The following is a 22,378-nucleotide window of genomic DNA, read 5'->3' as shown; positions in this document are numbered from 1 at the left end:
TGATAAATGTTGCCAAATGTTGGTAAGGTTTTTAAAAAAATAGTTTAGACCTTCTCGAATGCTTTTAGGCATTCCAATCGCTGTTTTTATTTTGTGAAAAGTTGTCTACTTTACAAAGACTTCTCTCTAGGAGAATTTACCTTCACTCGTCCAGACCCAGATATTAGAAGAAAAACTCGTGGCTTGTCAAATCTCTTTCTGAATTTCAGAAACGTTTGAGACTTCGTGTTTCCATAGCGAACTTTTCTTTAGTAAATCGGTTAAACACTGCTACACTTTTTGCAAACAGACTTCGACAATCGATGGTTTCTTATATGGATGGTTTTTCCTCATAAGTATAACCCACCTGACAAGCCGGTTTTGTCTAAAGTCAACACAATATTATAGAGCCAATGAGAGCACCCAAAGATGCAGCACATCTAAATATAGATTCTACTGTGATCAATAATTCTTTCGTAAGCAATACTTTAGTCTAGCAATATAGATATAGACTGTATATACTATACGAAATAAATTATGGCAGCAATGGTTTTCATATACAACTTGCTTTACATTACATTTTACCAAAACATTAAAGACATGGATACACTAAACGCGCGCTGCTGTTCCTAGAAATTATACTTCATCTAGATGACACCTGCGATTTCGTCCGCGTAAACTTCGGTTTTTAACCCCCGACCCAAAAAGAGGGGTGTTATAAGTTTGACGTGTGTATCTGTCTGTGGCATCGTAGCTCCTAAACTAATGAACCGATTTTAAATTAGTTTTTTTTTTGTTTGAAAGGTGGCTCGATCAAGGGGGTTCTTAGCTAAGTATAATTCAAGAAAATCGGTTCAGCCGTTTGAAAGTTGTCAGCTCTTTTCTGGTTACTGTAACCTTCACTTGTCGGGGGTGTTATAAATTTTAAATTTACACTTGTTGAAAAATCATTAGTAGATATCCGTCTTCGGGAGGCAAGGTAACTCTGTACAAAATAGATAAAATGCGTCCAATCAGGATTTGAGTTTTTAAAAATACCGTGGGATCTCTTTGATTTTCTGGGATAAAAAGTAGTAGATTATACTATATTATATATAGATTGTACTGTATTATTATACCGTAGTAGTAGAACATATTCACAGTACATACAGATCGCGTGAAGGAGTCTACTACAGTAGAATCATATGCCACCGCGCCACTTCAACTTGCTTTACAATTCTTGTACAATAAAGGTAAAGCAACCACAGGCGCACGCTCAGTGATCTACTGCAGTTCAATTGATGTAACGTTTTATTTATTTATTTATTTTTTATTTGTACCAGAAAGTTGTAACAATATAAATAAAAGGAAAGAAAAAGTGGACAGGGAAGCACTTATCTCTATAAGAGATCTCTTCCAGTGACCCTTGGCAGTGCGAGAGGTTGTAAAGGGAGTAGAATGTTTTGTTTTGTGTGGGTCTGAGCCTTATAATCGCTGAGAGGAATCTAATTTTGCCGATAGCGTAGTTACCTGTTACCTAAGATGCCACTCCATCTACCTTATATGAAGTAAGATGTAGATACTTAAGTGATCTTGATCATTACTCAAAAACCGGTTAGTTAGGTATAAAACTAGGTAAAATCTAGGGTACTAGAATTAAATAGACGCCCTGATTTAAATACAGAGACAAAAAACTAGGACAAAAAGACTGTTGTGAGTTGTGAGAGATTTTTAGTGTACTAACTGTAAGTTAAAATTGCTAGTTGGGTTCACTGTAACCTACTTTGAAACAAGTTGTCCTTAAACGAACGAAATCGCTTTTAATATGTATGCTTATATTGCTTACTTAACTTATCGGCCATTTTTCCTTTTGCAGTGTAAATACAAGAGCGACGACGTGCAATAAAATGTGTTTTTGATGCATTTCAGGGAAAGGGCTTTTAGATTACGCGACAAGACTACGGTTCGGTCGCCACTCGCCGAACCGATATCGACCCGGTAATACACAAGGTTAACTTCTAGAAAAAGAAAGCTTGGGAATGAGTTGCCTTACGGCTTCGATAGTTCTAATAGTTAAGTTTAAGTGATTTTGTGAAGTGGTGATAGTAAAAAGAATACCCGGCTGAGTTTTTGTGGCCTCTTCTCAGACTTAGGTGCATTTAGAACCCTCGTAGCTTTAGTTTTAAGTTTACGTAATAAATTATCACCACTAAGTATCATCTTACAAATCCAATAACTGACGAATTTTGATTTGATTTTCTATATATTAACATTAATTTAGAGCCGTGGTTTAGCGCTAATATGAGAGTAGTATCTCTGGTATCCTCAATATCGGACTATTTCCTAGAACTAGGATTACGCTCCAAACATTCGACACCACACGGAGAGGGCAGAGTGAAAAACTTAAGAGAAGTTTCAATAGCGCGCTCCCCAGTGCTATCTATACAAATGTACCTAGCTTGGTTCCCATTTGAATACTAACCAATCAAAATCGACGAAATTTTGTAGACAGGTGAAAACTTATATAATACGTGTCATTCGAGCACCTTGGGGCCCCAACGTTCATCCGTTTTCAAATTATGTACCCTGCCCATTCCCGCTTCAGCTTTATAACCCGTTGAGCTAAGCTACGGATCTCCGTAGGAGAACCAGAGTGACCGAATCCAGAGGAAATCGTCACTTCGCGATTTTATACGTAGAAAAACTCCAAGAATAGCTCTCTCTAACACCCCCTATGCTTTCTTATGAGAATTAATGAGTAACTTTGTAAAATTGACTATTCATGGATCAAGGTAGGTACTACGAAGCCAATTAATTCAATTAAATTCATACATATAATTGAGGAAGGAAATTTTTACTCGACCTACTTTGACTTATCGTAATCCTGTGCCAAATTGTCCACTTCGCTTTTTGCATAGCAAATAATTATGCGATTTGCCTGTCAACAGCTTGTCAATAATAAAAGTACTTACATACTACCTTGTTCCATAAGTAATCGGTAAGTAACACGCCTATACTTATTACGCGTAACTAAGACGGGATTATAACTAACTAGACGATGCCTCTAACTTTGTCCGCGTTGATTTAGGTCTTTTATGGTTACCATCTCTGTCAAAGGAAGAATTCCCGCTCATAATCAATTTTATCTCTTATGATTCTATTAGCTGATCAGATTGTTTACTAGTGACAAAAACATAGTTAAATCAATAAATAATAACATATAAGAAATTAGTTTTAACTAACGTATAACTTAATGGGGAAATGCCTGCAAGTGGTGATCAGCAAACCATAACAAAATAGGTTCCCACAAGAACAATCCAACTTGCTCCCTTCAAGGAAAGTCTCTCTAAACTATAGACATAGACAAATGGAGGATGTGTAAAAAATCATAATGAACGCTAGCGATGCTACGAGTGGCAACGGAGCGATTTCAGCCATCTTTTTATTTATGGCGACTGAATTTTTTATTAGAGACCATTTACATGTACCGATACGGTGAGACAGCAATGGTCGGATTGAACACATTATGTTTTTCGTGGGCATTAGACAACTAAGTGCATAATATTATGTTGCCATTAAAATATTCTTTAGGTAAAAGTCAGAATGTTCTATCGATTTTTTTTGTCTCAAAGGCCAACAAAATGTTGAAAATTAATGCAGTTCTACAAAACAATCCGTAAGAAATGAATTGAATACGTGGGTAGATACTCAATTAATTTGATAATTTTTACTTAATAAATTAGAGTAAGAAGGACTAGGTATATTTTCTTGAACTTTTATTGCAACCTCTTTTTCCCCCGTTCCAAGTATTGACCACAGCGAGTTCTTGTTTGAAGCCCATATTTGACAAACTACTAGTTTTTACAAGGACCTAATTACACTTCTGATGTTTTAATTAACTAGCTAGGACATTCATTGAAGTGCTCGACCCTTAGTATATATTATAATATTATATAAGCCAGCTATAGAACGCCTTTGACCTTATGAGCCGTTATGCCAATCATTAGCAAATGTTCTATCTAACTTACGCGGCAAGACCATGAATTTGGCGTGAAGTTATCGTACACGAATCGTATTAGGTTTTCGCCTGAATGCTTTCGAACTTTCATAACGACAGCAATAAAGAGTAAAGCGATCATACCGTGCCTACTGTTTCTATTAAGTTTCTTGCCGGCTCTTCTCAGTAGAATCTTCTTTCTGAACAGGTGGTAAAGTCTTGGCTTATCATAAGAGCCACTTGTTGGTCTATGTGGAATAAAGCTATTTGAATTTTGAGTTATTTTCTCTTTGTTATCTATTAATGATTTTAGGCTTATTATGCGTGGTTTGAAGACAATGTAAGGTAAATAACGGGTACTTAGCACGATACATACAACGATTTTAAATATCGTTACTTCATCCCAGTTGCACCACGATCCATGCAACTGGATCGAAATATTGATAATGTAAAATTATTGTATTAATCGTGATATGTAAGCGTTATTTACCTTATATCTATTGATATTTGCGCTCTGTAGCTATCCTAGCTATTACTCTAGGCTCAGGCACTTTCTTGGCGAACTGTGGGTGAACTCGTTTGTCAAATGCACCTGCCGAGTGCCTAGGATTGTATATACTCGTAAGTACATAAACTGTAACACTATCACAGAGTACAGATTCCCACAGAAGCCATTCAACCCGCTCCCTACAAGGCAATACCTTCTAAACCAGACATGCTGAGAAATGTGAAAAAAAGTTATAAAGTCGGCCAACACGAGACCGATTCGAGCGTTCTTTTTTTTAAAGTGCGATAAGTTACTCTAAATATAAATTAGAAGTCTTCTACATTTACTGATTATTGTACTTTATTTTATTACTTGCCAAACAGCAACATTATTAGGTAGAGATATTTAGTCTGAGACGAGTAGATAGACTTGTGCTGTGGCCTATTCGTGGATTTTTAACAACCTAAATCCACGCAGACGAAGAAGTCCCATCATCCAGAAACCTACAGATCCTATCCTAACCTATCTAATGATTGATACCCGTCAGCAATAAAGTTACAAAACTGATAAACGATAGGGTGTGTTAGATATTAAATATTGATACATTTGTATTGAAAAATTGTATTGTAAGAAAATCAAAACATAATGTAAAATACCTACAGTATCACTGACGCACACATAAAAAAAAAATTTTAACGTACTTTTTGCTTGCGGTGTGTAATAAATTTGACACTACATACGAAACTTGACCAAGAATGTGTAAGCTTTTATGCGTGCCGTCATTCAGAGGTAATGTAAAGGCCTATTATGAAGTTTACCTACTTAAGAGGAGTTTACTCTTACAGTCGAATTTTTAACCAAATACGTTTTGACATTTACATACAAATCTTTGAAACCACACATTTTTACAGAAAATTTCATATTAGTAGTCCACCTATTTTTTTTTCTTTATTGTGTATGTAGTCTGAGGTCAAGATTAAAAAAAATTGTCATGTGATTACCCATTAAGCAAGTAGGTACCTACTTAGTTTAAAGTTTTCAAAAAACCTCAATTGCAGTTTTTTCAGTCCGCACAAGCGCACAAAATCCGCCTTTTTTTAAGAATTGTATGTACCTACCCAGTGACACTCGCATCATCAAGACGAATCTGATGACGTATCATTTATCAAAATCGGTTAAACCGTTGAGTAGTTACGAGCGGACATAGGAACGGACATACTATACATACAGGTCGTAAAAACATAACCCTCTTGTTAGGCTTCGCGCAGTCGAGTAATAAGCTATGGCTAGGACACCTAGTGTGATCTCACGTGCCGTCGGTTGATGTAAAGGGGCCCTTAAGGTATTTACGGCACCAGCAGGGCAGAATTATTGCCACCTTACCGGCGTATTAGACGAGTTATCTAGGGAGGCGAACACTAAACCACTTTTTGTACCAGACTCGGCATTACATAGTGAATGTGGTCAAAGACTTGCCTCGTTGCAGTTTTTGTTCAACGTGGAACTGTTGTGCGTTTAAAAAGGATATAAAGTATGAAACAAACGTATGGCTCAGGTACTGCTAGTACTAAAGCTGTAATTCCAAATTTTAACAGGGCTCTCTCCGTCACTCGTTTCCACTCGTTTCATACAATCGTAGTTCCAATTTCATTTGAATATTAAGCAACCAAAGTCCATGAAATTTTGCAGACATATTCTAGAAACTAATATCTGTGTCTGTGGTGTTTTAGATTTTTCTAAAAATATGTAGTTTTAAAATTACAGGGGCTCCAAGATTTGTATGAAAATTTTAAGACCGCGTAACTTTGAAACCGAATATTTTAACAGAAATCTGGAAAACCACAGACATAGATATTAGTTTCTAGAATATGTCTGCAAAATTTCATGGACTTAGATTGCTTAGTATTCAAATGAAACTGGAACTACGATTGTATGAAACGAGTGGAAACGAGTGACGGAGAGAGCCCTCTTAATAAGGATTATAGTTGAAAAAATAAGAACACAACTCTGCCCTGCCACAATGTTTTTTTTTTAATTTATAGCCAGTGTTACTCGGTATGTTGTAAGGATTCTAACGATACCCCAAACGAGTACATCCAAATCTGTTCAAGCATTTAGAAGTTATAATGGAATCAAGACAAAACAAAGAAACCAAAAACTAAAAACATAGGCCTTACATAGTGAAGCGGCCTTATTGCTCAGTGCAATCTCCACCAGGCAAACTTTGGTGTAAAGAGACACTAGGTAGTATTAGTTAGTATTGTGTAATAATATCATAAGTGTCATTTTAGTCGACTTCTGCATACTTGTTCCCTGATTTGTATGTAAAATGATTACATATCTTCGGAAAGACTTTCATTTCAAAACAGAGTTATTTCCATTTGAAATGTAATAGGTACTCTATTTTTGTGTCGGTTGGTTTGAAACAGAGTTATTTCCATTTGAAATGTAATCCCACCAAAAACATTTCATGTAAAAAGGTAGCCAAGACTCACAAGTTCATAATGTTTTCACTGTTAAAAAGTTATGAGATCTCTAGTAGAGCCAAGCCCCTAGCTGAGCTTAGATTTGTGCTGGCTATGGGACCTTTCCGAAGTCCAAAGTAATATAGCTCTTAAATGTTCTTGACTGTATCACATTTATAACAATAAATAACAAATCACTCTACTTACAAGCTCTGATTCTACAAACCCTACATTTTGGTAAAAAAAGGACGGCTTGGCCGTTTACAGTTCGTGGATTTTTTATCTGAAATGACATTTAAGCCCGGAATAGCTTCTGCGACCATCACGAAGTACAATACAATACAAGTACAATAACGACCGAAGTTATGACGGGTTGAAAATACGGCGAAACACTTCGAGAAAAAGGTACGTAGCGCCCCGGCCACCGCGTTTGGCTCGTCTTGGCGGGGGCACTGCCGTGCCCCCTGATAGGTACTCTATTTTTGTGTCGGTTGGTTTGAATTAGAAAACAATGACACATAAGCTACAACGGAAAGTATACAACATATTAACACGTATAATTAATTCACCCTCATCAAACATACGAAAATCTCCTTGAACTCAAAATGTTGCGCATTAGAAATTCATCCAAACGGAAACATTATATTGCTATTCTGATGGTAGTGGGTTTCGTAGAAATCGATTTCAAATTATTATTAGAAATTCATTATGAATAGAAATGTTTGTTTTTCACGGCCACAGCCTGAAAACTCGTTTTCCTGAATAAGTTACAATTTTTTTATGGCCTTGAATGGATGTTCGGAAAATTACTATGGTATATTGGTATATCCTGGTTGTTAGCCCGACAGATCGGAGACTCTAGTGTAGGTATTCAAGTTAACGTTAGGCAGCAGTGTCTCCGTCCCTCGCTCCACACAAACGTGGTTTGGTTCTCATTTGAATATTAACCCATAAAACTCGATAATTTTTAATTAATAAGGAAAGGGGTTACGACGCCGCAATGAGGAATACGACGCAGAAAGAGAGAGAAAATTGCTGAGATAAAATTCAGGCTCTAGCTTCTTGAACAATATCGATACTGACTAAAACAACAGAAACCAAACCGACCCACCTGATCTGATGATAAACACATTCAGCAAAAAACGAACCATTTGCTTAGCATACAATGAATTTTAAACGCACTATGAAAGTCAATACGTGTCAGTTAAGAGATCCACAACTCTGCGATTCAAATATTGAGCAATGACGCAGTGCGGTGCGCGCGGTTAATATTAATGCTGAATATAAAACAGCTGAAACTGTACCCACATCTCATCAGCATCTCATTTGGGTTAGCAACAATGTGGCACAAGTTTCTAGGGAAAAATAAAATAACATGCATTTTGCTCGGTATAATGCATACATTTTGAGAACTCACTCGCCAAAGCTCTGTGTCAACTGGCATGTCAAAAGTACGATTTACCCTTAAGAGGGCTCTCTTTGTCACTCGTTTCATACAATCGTAGTTCCAATTTCATTTGAATATTAAGCAACCAAAGTCCATGAAATTTTGCAGACATATTCTAGAAACTAATATCTACGTCTGTGGTTTTCCAGATTTCTGTTAAAATATTCGGTTTCAAAGTTACGCGGTCTTAAAAAATTTCATACAAATCTTTGAGCCCCTGTAATTTTAAAACTACATATTTTTAGAAAAATCTAAAACACCACAGACACAGATATTAGTTTCTAGAATATGTCTGCAAAATTTCATGGACTTTGGTTGCTTAATATTCAAATGAAATTGGAACTACGATTGTATGAAACGAGTGACGGAGAGAGCCCTGTTAACAGGGCTCTCTCCGTCACTCGTTTTCACTCGTTTCGTACAATCGTAGTTCCAATTTCATTTGAATATTAAGCAACCAAAGTCCATGAAATTTTGCAGACATATTCTAAAAACTAATATCTGTGTCTGTGGTGTTTTAGATTTTTCTAAAAATATGTAGTTTTAAAATTACAGGGGGTCCAAGGTTTGTATGTAAATTTTTAAGACCGCGTAACTTTGAAACCGAATATTTTAACAGAAATCTGGAAAACCACAGACATAGATATTAGTTTCTAGAATATGTCTGCAAAATTTCATGGACGTTGGTTGCTTAATATTCAAATGAAATTGGAACTACGATTGTATGAAACGAGTGACGGAGAGAGCCCTCTTAAAATAAGGACTAAAATCGTCCTTTCTTAAACGTGTCTCGTAATTCCACACGCCATTGGCGAAGCAAATTGCGCCCGTCTGATCGGCCGCACGCCATAAAGCAAAGAAGACAGTTGACACACACAGTAAATATGGCGAGTGAGTTTTCAAAATGTATGTACTATATCACGGCATAGACACGAACAATCTCACTAGAATCTATGGAAAGCGACGATGTGGTCGAAGGTGGTCTACAAGAGCTTTTCCTCGTGTTTAAAGATACTAGTATATAATAAGAAAAAGGGAAATACAAATTCCGAGAGGGTACTGCAAACTTTAGCCACATGTGTAACATTACAAGTTCAATTTTATATATTCACTTCGATAGTGAAAACTATTTCAAGTAGTAGAACTGTAATGAAATGATTATTATTTGTGATGTGGACATGGTACATTTGGAAGAATCGGAAGGATGTAGTTTAATAGGTCCTCATATCGTAAATAGGATGAAATAAAGGAACCTTAACGCTGTAAATGTTCATCTCAACATCGTTTAGAACAAAAACTCTATGGGCTCTATTTTTTTTAAGACAAGAAACTCTGGATTACAAAAATACTAGTGCAACTCCAGGTTAACGATCAGGAACTTGCTAACGACAAAGAAGAAGAATGAAGACACTAACTGTTTTTAATTCACAAACAAATAAATCGCTACAAAAGAGAAAATAAGAAACTTTCCGAGGACTGAATTCCTTGCGATTTAATTTAACCTCGAAACAGAAATCACAAGCCTACTCCGAAACGTGAATTACACTTTAAAGTCGCAATTTATTTCAAATATCCGTCTTAACAAGTTTATAAATCTCACAAGTAGGTGCTTGTACTAGTAGAAGTTCCGCGACATCAGTAGCTAAATATAACTAGCTGATGCCCGCGACTTCGTCCGCGTGGATTTAGGTTTTCAAAATCCCGTGGGAAATCTTTGATTTTCCGGGATAAAAAGTAGCCTATGTGCTAATCCAGCATATTAACTATCTCCATTCCGAATTTCAGTCAAATCCGTCAAGTAGTTTTTGCGTGAAGGAGTAACAAACATACACACACAGACACACACATACAGACAAACTTTCGCCTTTATAATAATACAAAGGTGCGTTTATTTGTTGGTTTAACCTTCAATCACGCCGGAACAGACTAACGGATCGACATCATTTTTGCAATAGTGACATAGGCTACTTTTTATCCCGGAAAAGAGTTCGTACAGGATTTTTATAAATCTAAATCCATGCGATCGAAGTCGCGGGCTCACCTAGTTGTGCATAAATTGTCACCTGCCTTAGATAAACCTTCTTAGAACCAATAAGAATATTAATTCCTATCCAATGTAGGAAGTTTTTTGCTTCCTCGTTTCTAATACTCGAAATCTTATTCCGGCATCTATCTTGCTTATGATCCTTCTGTCTTATACGCACTTCTAAGCCACTGGATCTCCTTCCAGCATCTGCCGACTTCTAGGAGAGGTAGACATCAATCAACCAATCTGGTAATCAATCAATCAAGACGTGTTCTGGAATGGAGACCGCGTACCAACAAGCGTAGAGTGGGATGACCTCCAACCTGTTGGACGGACGACCTTAGGAAGTTAGTGGGAAGTGGGTGGATGAGGAAGGCGGAGGGTCTTGTGTGGCGGCGCGCTCTTGGGAAAACCTTTTTCCAGCAGTGTGACATATTATATTTTATTGATCACTAAAATTGGTGTGAAATATTAAAAACTGGGGTTGGGAAAATGAGGCCCTCTAGAGGAAATTAAAAAGCTATGTGGTGCTATGCTTACTCTTGATTTTTTAACCCCCGACCCAAAAAGAGGGGTGTTATAAGTTTGACTTGTGTATCTGTGTATCTGTCTGTGACATCGTAGCTCCTAAACTAATGAACCGATTTTAATTTAGTTTTTTTTTTGTTTGAAAGGTGGCTCGATCGAGAGTGTTCTTAGCTATAATTCAAGAAAATCGGTTCAGACGTTTGAAAGTTATCAGCTCTTTTCTAGTTATTACTGTAACCTTCACTTGTCGGGGGTGTTATAAATTTTTTATTTACACTTGTTATGGAGACTATTCGGGTCTTAATCTTTATTCTAGAATATCTAGACTTTACGCTGCAAGCAGTGAAAGTCGATATCAGTACAGTTTTCGTTAAAATATTTGTTATTGACAGACAAACAGATAATACCTGAATAAACATAATATGGAAGATAAGCGCAGTCATTACGCTGTATGTAGAGTCGTAAAACAGGACCAACTTATGAGATCGGATGGATTTAATAACAATTTAATGGGTCATTTTGGATATAAAACATGCGTGTATTCGTCTTTTTACCCAGCGTACGTGATGGGGCACCAGAGTTGCGTTTAACGTTCCGATATATATGTTGTAGGGTTCCGTAAACAATAATAAAAATAGGCAAACTGAAAATCTTAATAGGCTCGCAACTCCTGCACCAAGAAGAAAGTACGAAAACCTCTTGTGGGAATAAGAGTAATGTTTCATAATAAAACTCCACATTCAATTTTAGATTTGCTTTTGCACAAGTTTAAATTGTATACTAAAAAGTAAAAAAACCTATTACACAATCAAAGATTATGTAAAAGAGCGTGAAATTGACTCGCATCTTGTTATAGTAATGCGCGAGATTGCAATTATATATACAGGCTACAATACTGTAAATTGAATATTGGAAACGCCGCCGAGTTTCTTGCTGGTTCTTCTTCGGCATTCCGAACCAGTGGTAAATGTAGTGACGATCAAAATCTATTTCAACAATCTTTATATTCCTATCTCAAATATGGATAATCCTCAATCCACCACCGAAGCTATCTACACTAAGTACCTATCTGGTTAAAATTGCCTACGAGCTCACCTGAAAAAAACATGCAAACCTGAATACGACATTTGGTAGAAACTTACCAACTTTAACTACTTAACTAAAAATTTGAATGCCTAGTATTTATTCGTCTATCTTCCATCTTATAATATTCATCATGATTAAAAGATTTCATTAACCCCCGACCCAAAAAGAGGGGTGTTATAAGTTTGACGTGTGTATCTGTGTATCTGTTTATTTGTGTATCTGTGTATCTGTCTGTGGCATCGTAGCTCCTAAACTAATGAACCGATTTTAATTTAGTTTTTTTTGTTTGAAAGGTGGTTTGATCGAGAGCGTTCTTATAGCTATAATCCAAGAAAAACGGTTCAGCCGTTTGAAAGTTACCTATCAGCTCTTTTCTAGTTACTGTACCTTCACTTGTCGGGGGTGTTATAAATTAATTTACACTTATACTTTTAAAGAAGGAACCGTCAAGTAAGCTAAACTCGCGCTTCACTGGTTTATTTTGCAATCAATTTAGGGTCGTAACTCGTAGATACATTACTCTCGATCGCAGGAGCAAAATATAACGGGCTATAATGACCGCAGTTACAAGGAACACCGCTCGTTAAATATCACGAAACAAAAAGTTTTTAATATTTATAGCCTTTTATGCCATTGTAATATTAATTTGAGAAGTGAATACAGTAGAAATCGGTCATGATGGTGTCCATTTATCATGTATCCAAATCAGTGGAGAAATAAATTTAATATTCACTATCACACAAACATTGGTTTATTTGAACTTACCTACACTGTTATCAGTTTCGACAGCCCCAATATTATTAAAGAGCAAATAATTGTGTAACATTTCTCCATTTAGGAACAAACATGATTGCCAAGTAGGTATGTACCTACAAAAGAAAAGAGCGCAATCTTTGAGCTACCTTTTAGTGTTCCTATAGTACTTAAAATCACACTCATATTATAAAGGCGAAAGTTTGTATGTGTGTGTATGTTTGTTACTCCTTCACGCAAAAACGGATTTGGCTGAAATTTGGAATGGAGATACGTAATATCCTGGATTAGCACATAGGCTACTTTTTATCCCGGAAAATCAAAGATTTCCCACGGGATTTCGAAAAACCTAAATCCACGAGGGCGAAGTCGCGGGCATCGGCTAGTTATAGAATAATTTCTGGTGTTCCTAGAGAAGGTATTTATTGATCTTTCAAGAGAAGAAGGGACTTGCCTGTTCAGAAGTGGGCTTCGGCTTAGCTGCCTTTAACGTTTTTTGAAGGATAGATTTGTATTTAGTGCCTCCTTTATCGGATTTGATAATGTAGAGTCACTCTTGTTAACTCAATTGCATGTAGACAGTAGTTATTCATAAAGGAAAACAAAAGTAATTGAAACAGATTGACATTCCATAAATGTAAATGACGAATTGATCACTGTCCTTTTGGAAAACCGTCCGCATCCAATGGAGCATATTGGCTCTGATTGGTTTAAGTGATTTTTTGTTTAAAGTCATGTCATGCATGTCATGCATGCCTAGAGGACGACCAACGAAGATAATGTTAATATTCTGGAGCCAATATTGGTATAATGAATCGGATGAAATTGGTTGATTGGCACCCAATCAAGTCGTTATCATCATCATCATCATCATCAGCCTGTGGAAGTCCACTGTTGAACATAAGCCTTCCCTATAGAGCGCCACCACACCCGGTCCTCAGCCTTCCTCATCCAGCCACTTCCCGCCAGCCGCTTTATATCGTCGGTCCATCGTGCTGGAGGGCATCCCACACTGCGTTTGCTTAAACGCGGTCTCCACTCAAGGACTTTCCGGCTCCAACGGCCATCGCCTCTACGACAGGCATGGCCAGCCCACTGCCACTTCAGCTTGCTAATAGTTTGGGCTATGTCAGTGACCTTGGTTCTCCTGCGGATCTCCTCGTTTCGGATCTTATCCCTCAGGGAAACTCCTAACATAGCCCTCTCCATAGCTCGCTGAGCAACTTTGAATTTGTGGACAAGGCCTTTTGTCAGTGTCCACGTTTCAGCACCATAGGTGAGGACGGGAAGGACAAGTCGTTATATTTAGACCTTATTAGAAAAAAAACCGGCCTAGTGCGAGTCAGACTCGCGCACCTCGAGTTCCGTACTCGGGTATTTTTTTCGACATTTTGCACGATAAATCAAAGACTTTTGCACGATTATGCATAAAAATAAATAAAAATCTGTTTTAGAATGTAAACGCGGCTGCCTGAACTGCAGACTCTCCTACCTACGAGTATTCGAATTCTGCTAAATCACGCTAGGCGTAGAAGAGCAGAGCTAGAGCCCAGCAATGCAATGGTTGCTTTTAGATAGATTTTATCTATACTAATATTATAAAGAGGAAACCTTTGTATTTTTGTATGTTTGTATTGAATAAGGCTCAAAACTACTGGACCGATTTCAAAATTTCTTTTACCATTACTTAGAGGGATTCTTCCGAATCCGTATAGGCTATATTTTTTCCCGGAAAATAGAAAAAAAAAATGTCCACCCGTGCGCAACCGGGGCGGGTCGCTAGTACAGGATATAATTATTAGGATGAAATAGAAAATCTGAATCATTTCAATCTTATTCCTTCTTAACAGGACTCTCTCCATCACTTACTCCATACAATCGTAGTTCCCATTTCATTTGAATATTAAGCAACCAAAGTCCATGAAATTTTGCAGACATATTCTAGAAACTAATATCTGTGTCTGTGGTGTTTTAGATTTTTCTAATAATATGTAGTTTTAAAATTACAGGGGCTCAAAGATTTGTATTTTTCTTTAAAAAAAGGCCCAACTTTGTGCTCGTTTTTCTAGACAATGGAGCAATTTAATGAAATTTGGAAAAACCACAGACCTAGAAAATTTAATGAATATTATGTAGTAAAAAAATTATCGTTATATATTTTATATTGTTATAATTGTGTGGGAACTACGAAAACCAGAAATTACACCCAGAAATCTTGAAAATTTCGTGCTGTCTCGATTTGTGCAAGCGGGGTGGTGAAGTGCGGGGGACGACACGTGAAACTGACAGAAACTGACAGTCTAAACACACGGGCCACATTTAGACTGCACCCAACTCCAAACTTGTCGATAGGTCTAACTAAATACACTGGTACATTTCAACTTGCGTTAGACGTATGCGTTACCTACTCAGACGTTGCCTGTAGATAAAAATATGTCTCATGTTTGCTGGCAATAGCGCATGCATCAAACCCTGCAAGTTGCACCTATTCCTCACGCAATACGCAATTCCTCACGCAATACGCATAGCTTTAATATTATAATTTTTGACAATGTATACTATATGTAATGCCATATCACAGGTCACTCTCTGATTTATTGCTAACAATTTACTTCCAAATGCAAAGAAATCTAAGTGTGTTGAATTCACACTGCCCAATACCAGGACCTTAAATGACATAATTTCATTGATAAATAATCATATGTTGAAAATAAAGGAGAACCCCGTGTTTCTCGGTATAATGTTAGATGCAAAGCTTCTATGGAACACCCACATATCAACACTTGATGGTAAACTCAGCTCTGCTGCTTACACTGTTAGAAAAATTCGACAGGTACTGACGTGGAAACTGCAAAAATTGTATATTTTGCCTATTTTCACTGTATTATGTCTTACGGACTCTTGCTATGAGATAAAGCGGTAGATATTGAAAAAAAAATGTATTACAGAAAAGGACAGGACGTGCAATTTATAATTTAAAACCGCGCGCTGCCATACAATAAAAATATAAGGAAATAAGTACCTTATCTATTATCTTATAGTAGCTTTTAAATATATTTACAACTAGCTAATGCCCACAGCTTCGCTCGCGTGGATTTAGGTTTTTAAAAATCCCGATCCTTTCATTTCCCAGAACAAAAGTTGCCTCTCCGTAATAGCCCGTCCCCGGGATTCAACTTGTTTCTGTATCACGTAAGAATATTTAAACGGATGATCCTTTTCAAATCCCGAGGGATCACCAGGATTTAGGAATGCAATTTCTTACAGCATCCTATACCTTCAATATCAATTAATAATCGACACTTTTTAAATCCCATTAGCTTTAGTAGTCAGGTCCCCTGCAACATCAGGATTGAGGAGTTGGAATCCAAATTTTTTATTGAACAATGTCGCAAACTTTCTTTATCGATTAAAAAAACTACCCAAAATTACGCAGTTAGGTTACCTGCCAAATTTCATGGTTTTGAGTCAACGGGTACCCTAGAGGTTTTCTTGACACACACGACAGACAGACAGATAGACAACAAAGTGATCCTATAAGAGTTCCGTTTTTCATTTTGAGGTACGAAACCCTAGAAAACGTAGGAACGGCATTCCGAACCAGTGGTAAATTTGTCTGACCATCCAAAAACACTTTGAAGTTTACCTAAAAGTTTACAGGAATAAAAATTTATCATTGTATTCCATTCCATTTCATTCTATTCCATTCTGTTCAAAGATAAATAGATAATAAAAATATTTGTCACCGAAACAATAATTTACGATACATCAACCAATATCAATTTTACTGATGACAATCTGACTATTACCAAAGTGAACGACTACTATAATATCTATTATATACGACTAACATAATATGTATTATAAATTGTGTGCCGTTTGCATTCTCACTAGGTTCTCATTAAGTTTGTTTTATTTGGTTAAACTTTCTGGCATTTATATTGTTATGACGTTTAATTGGCAAACAGTCTGTTTATTGGCTCAAACTCAAAAATTCAGCCAATCACAACAAAGAAAATATTGTAATAATGATTGATGCAGCTTTCTGTAATTGAAAACAAAATATTTGACATTAACTTGAATGTGACAGTGTTTTCCGAATAGGGTTGCCAGAGGCCCCGTATTTTACTGGTTACCCCGTATTTCGGGATACAGAAACCTGGCTGGCGAAATCAAACACTGACGTTATGTCCAGTAGAAAGAATATTTTCCTTTTGCGGCAATGCGTAGCCGAAACCCACTCGATATTGATCATGGTCGTAGCCAAGGCAGCGGGGCTTGGTTTGAGGATGTAAGCCTTTTTTTATACAAGTTAGCCCGTGACTTTAATCTTTTCTAGTGGTAAGTGATGATGCAGTCTAATTTCTTGGCCGTTAGGGCCATAGTAACCATATAACTAGCCATGACCGAAGCCTCCCATCAGACCAGAAATTTAGAAATGGCGACTGCGCCTGGGAATCCGTCAAAAACCTAAGCCTAAAATAATACTTACACTATTTCTTGCATTTGCTTACCAATTTTTTTTGGAAATATATCAAACATTTCGCGCTCACTTCACTCGCGCTTTGAATTTGTATTACTTGGTGTAAACTCCGCAATTTCGTTTGCATGAATTTAGATTTTAAAAAATTCCGTGGGGGATTTTCCGGGCTAAAAAGCCGCCTAAAAAAAATGTCTGGGATGCAAGTTACCTCTGAATATTAAGTACCAAAATTTTGGTAAAGAAGATGGGCCGTGAAAGGGTAGATAGGCAAATAGATATACTGTCGTATTCGTAATATTAGTATGGATAGGAAGCTTTAAAAATATAATCTTGCTATGGCTAAACTCGTTTCCCTTTCACTTTAATTTTTTCTGTATTGAACCAAAAACACTTACGCTCACTGCGCTCGCGCTTTTTTATTGTTGTATTTTATCTCACTGACAAATTGAAAGGTGAAATTTCACTAACCAGGTAATTAGCCCATAAAGTTGAGCGAATGTTTTTTTCCTCATGACAGGATTCAGTTCCGGCCCTGATAAAACCTCTCCCGCAATCGATTCCTGGCTACGGCCATAGTATTGATACTGTGAAGGTGGAATTACAAATTAAATGTAATTTTAAGTTAAAATGAAAAGATTGTATGCATGAAATGTATAACATTTTGCTTTACAAAACTTAAGAGTTTTTAAAAGCTATTTAAATAAATAAATCTTTTATTTAAAACCACATTGCAAACACAGTTCACTAATCAAGACACGGCAACATACGGAGAAAAAATACAAAACTTACAAATAAACTAAAATATCTAAATAGGCTTTCCATGCATTTCAGAGAGAACCACCACCTATTTCTTTAAATACTTCAAATTTTCAAATTTCTTCAAATCTAAACCCCGTATTTTTGATGGTGGTAGCCTGTAAATCAAAAAGAGGCAGGTGGCAACCCTACTACTTCCTAGACAGAATTTAAAAATTGTTTTCATTACTCGGTATGCCTACTGCCATAGTGTGACAGAAAGTGTGACGGTAGTTGTGACCTCTGATTGGCCGACTCTCTTTCACTATTTGCTAAAATTGATGATTGAAACAACAATTTTTTCTTTTTTGTAATCGAAAACAGAACACGGACGTCAAACAGGTTGACTAATTGCAATCATTTCTGACCGGCTAACATTGTTCCGCTAGTGGCTCAAACTCACTGTCGCAGCAAGAACATGGTAAATTCAGCCAATCACAGCAATTTCAATTGGTTATCACAAATGTACCGATCTAGGAACCGAGAATGCACGAACCAGGGCAAATAGAGATAAGAACAATAATATCATACGTAGGAAATCGACGGGGGATCGTTGACAACGATAGCCTTAATGATTTTGCCTTCAAATCGAAAGGTGCGAAGCTTTAGGTTGAAATCTATAGCGCGCACTTTAGTTTCAGTTAAACCGAGACAGATTTATGCCAGCGGTATAACGCTGTCTCGTTTTAACAGTGTCTTAAATCTGAGCAAAGTCAAAGTGCGCTCTATAAATCCCAGCCTTAGAGCCTTACGTAACTGAAATTCCAAGACCAATAAGTAGGCTTAGCGTCCTCGTTTCTAATAAGCACTGATGTGGAATTTCCTTCCGGCATCCGCCTCTCATGCAACTAATACCTAAATAATATCATAGTAGTACCTTTGAAAGTCATATTAACTCCTGTAGGCCTTCACTCGTTGTTGTAAATAAGTACCTACTTAAAGACTTAGCCATCCTATATTTTCTGAATGTGTAGTACCTACATTCTCAAAACAGCTCTTGGAAACTATCTAGGCTGTTTAACGTACTGATAGTAGAGTAGTTCTTCTCTTATTCTTTAGACTATAAAAGGTTCATCACTATCTATAATTGATGTGAAAATTTTGTTGGTTTATTGGTTTGTGCTTCAACCACACCGCAACCAAGCAACGGATCGGCGTGATTTTATGCATGGATGTAGTTTGAAGACCTGGAGAGTGCTAGGCTACTTTTTATCCCGGAAAATCGAAGCGTTAACACAGGATTTTAAAAATCCTAAATCCACGCGAAGTTACGGGCATCTGCTAGTAATACATATAAAGTACCGAGGTATCAAAAGATTCCTGAAACATTAATTGACCAAAACAGCCAACGCGTCACAGAAATATTATGTCAAAATAAAAATTATTCTAAAAAGCTACGTCTAAAAATTGTGATCTGAATGAAAAGCTAGCGTACAGTAGTCAGCAACTATACGCTTTCTGCTTAGGAAAGTGAAACAGCCGAGTGGAGTGAGGTTACGTAGGCGCGGAGTTCGCTAGTGCAGTCCACGCAACTCCACTCACTTTCGTTCGGCATAGATATAGGCAACTAGACACTCAAGTCGCCGAGTGCGAAAGTGTTTCTAGATTTAAATATTTAATACCTAGGCTATAACCCTGTTGAGTCGAGTGTTGCGTTTCAGACGCACTGCCAACTCGGAAGGGCTAGTTCAGACATAGTGAAGTCCGCGCGAAATCAAATCGCAGTGGTGGGCGATAAGGGGTATGGGTTTAATAAAACTGCTATACCCCTTTCAAGTTACCTCACTTCCATCTTAGGCTGAGATCTATAAAGCGCACTTTGACCTTGCTCAGACTTAAGACACTATTAAAACGAGACAGCGTTATAAGGCTGGTATATATCTGTCTCGTTTTAACTGAAACTTAAGTCTAAGCAAAGTCAAAGTGCACTCTATAGATTTCATTTTCAACCTTAGACTGCATCCTATGTGAGATAGAAATTAATTCTAGTATCGACTATTCTCACAAATTGGTCGATACTAGAGCTAATTTCTTAAACTGGACCCTTTCAAGTAAAGATCGTTATATAAACCTGTGAGGATGATACTGCCATTGCCGCAATTAAAATACCATAAGCCTACGTTGTCGTATTAGTTTACAAATTGCGAAAAACCAAATTAAATTTGAATTTCGCGGGCAGGCCCGTCGCTTCCACCTTAACATGTTTTTGAGTGCACAAAAGGTCCGCATTAGCACTGCGCTGCGCGACACGAAACGGCGCCGCGTCACTCAAGTGCGCGTTGCTCCATACAAAACTCATATTTAAACTATATTTGCAAGCGCAGCAATGCAGCTCAAGTGTGTTGAGACCTTTAGAGTTTAGGGAAATTCGAACTACAATGTGGAGGGTTGAAATTAGTGAACCTAAATCTTGTAATTAAGGAGTTTGAATATTTCAGTATATGTACTGCATATACATGTCCGCTATTTCCTTTTTTTTCAAAATAGCGGCCACACAGTACCAGTATTAATCAATAGCTGGCATCGATACAAACAAGTTTAGTATTGTACGAGACAAAATCTTCCAAAGTGCCATGTTTCTGAGAGATAAGCTATCAAAGTTACACTGTACTGTGTGACTTGACTGTTGTTCCCATAAATCTCTACAAGAGACCTATGTCCAGCAGTGGGCATCTATCGGTTGACGATAATGACTGATTAATAAAGGTTTTATGTGTGACTGCTATTTGAGCTTGGATTTGAGTAGCTCCAACAATACATGGCGCTGCAATTGCTTGTATACAGTATGGCATATTATTGTAAATTGAATACTTGAAAAGAGCAACCGCCGAGTTTCTTGCTGGTTCTTCTCGGTAGGAACGGCATTCCGAACCAGTGGTAGATTATTTTGACGAAACAAAAGCACAATTAAAAGTTTAATTGAATAAAAATATTTTGAATTTGAATTAGAATTTTTGAAAACTACCCATGTTATAAATTAGGTGTTTTTATTTGTTGGTTAGCCCTTTAATCAATCTGCAAGGGAGCAATTGATTGATTTGACTTTTTTTTAGAGATCTTGGGAGAGATATAGGCTACTTTCTATCCTAGGATATAGGATATTCTAGAATTTAAAAAAATCTTGATCCATGCGAACAAAGTCATACGCATCAGGTAGTTGGTAATAATTTAATTTTACAAATATGAATAGAACAAATAAATAAAAATATAATACAAATAGAAACATGTAATAAAATGTTATTTGTTTTGAAGAGCAACTAACTAATAATAATAATAAATAAAATTTATGATCAACAAACTAAAATAAATAAATTTTAGTACAATTTTTATTTTAGTACAAACAAGTTATTACTTATTTGTACTACTTAATACTATAAAATTATGGGAAAATGTAGCTACCTGTACATTTGTTAGCTTTTTGTTTAACTGATTTTGATGAAATTTGATACACACTTGCAAGTTGAAGACCGCAACACAAGCGGCAGGATTGTGCATCAATATCTTAAATAGCTAAAGATTTTACTGTTTTTATAACTGATTTTCTTTTATTATCAAACAAGTAAGTAAATATTAAGTAGGTACCCAATTAATTAATCGTAGATGAGACAAACATTTCAGGTATCGGCTCAAAACCTTTAATGCTTAATGCTCCAGCAATGTTTGCATTTAATGATAGCATTACATAATATTATGAAGCGAACTTACCTACAGAACTCGAGAGCTCAGCAATGTGTAGCAGAATATTATGCTCTATTTACTTTTACTTTCCTAGTCATATAGATAAGAGCTGTCTGTATCTTTGACCAAAGTGATGGTGTATCTTCGAAACGCGACTACACTTACACAAACTACGATAACAGTAACTAGAACAACACAATAACCAGTAAAACTGTTCTCAATATTCACTAAATTTGCTATTTGCGCTAAATTGCTGTTCACTACTTCACTAAGAGCAGAATTGAAGATTATTTCATTACCACAACAAGAACTCATTACAAACAACGATATAACATTTAGTTAGCAACAAAAGTTGACAAAAACGAATAAACTTAAATAGAATTGTGTATGTTTTATATTTAATTTAATAAAAAAATTGACCTAAATTTATTTTTATCGGCATGTAAAATTGAAAATTGTAAACATCTGTGAAAATGACAATGACATTTTTTGACTTTGACAGGTAATATCAAAATGAAAATTGCCAGTTTTACATATTTATTTGCAATTTTTAGTGGTAATTGGAAGCGTTACATTACAAATGGGTATCATTGATATAGCAGTGGAAGCTGTTAAAAAAATTATTTCAAAAGTATTTCGTAGCACCTGAGTGTTCCTCAAAGATCTCTGAATAAT

General features: G+C 36.5%; 1 protein-coding gene across 1 annotated transcript in view; it reads right to left on the bottom strand.

Moving 5' to 3' along the window:
• Positions 1-22,151, bottom strand: part of LOC123878069 (solute carrier organic anion transporter family member 74D) — an 87,547-nt gene extending 65,396 nt beyond the window's left edge. Inside the window, exon 1 of the mRNA XM_045925115.1 lies at positions 21,731-22,151. The gene's annotated coding sequence lies outside the window, so the exon portion shown is untranslated. The remainder of the gene's footprint in view (positions 1-21,730) is intronic.
• Between the last annotated feature and the right edge of the window lie 227 nt (positions 22,152-22,378).

The sequence above is a fragment of the Maniola jurtina genome, chromosome 2 (genome assembly GCF_905333055.1).
Source record: "Maniola jurtina chromosome 2, ilManJurt1.1, whole genome shotgun sequence".
NCBI classification, from domain to species: domain Eukaryota; kingdom Metazoa; phylum Arthropoda; class Insecta; order Lepidoptera; family Nymphalidae; genus Maniola; species Maniola jurtina.
Note: the sequence above shows the minus strand (reverse complement) of the source record. Positions and strands in the feature narration are given on the sequence as shown.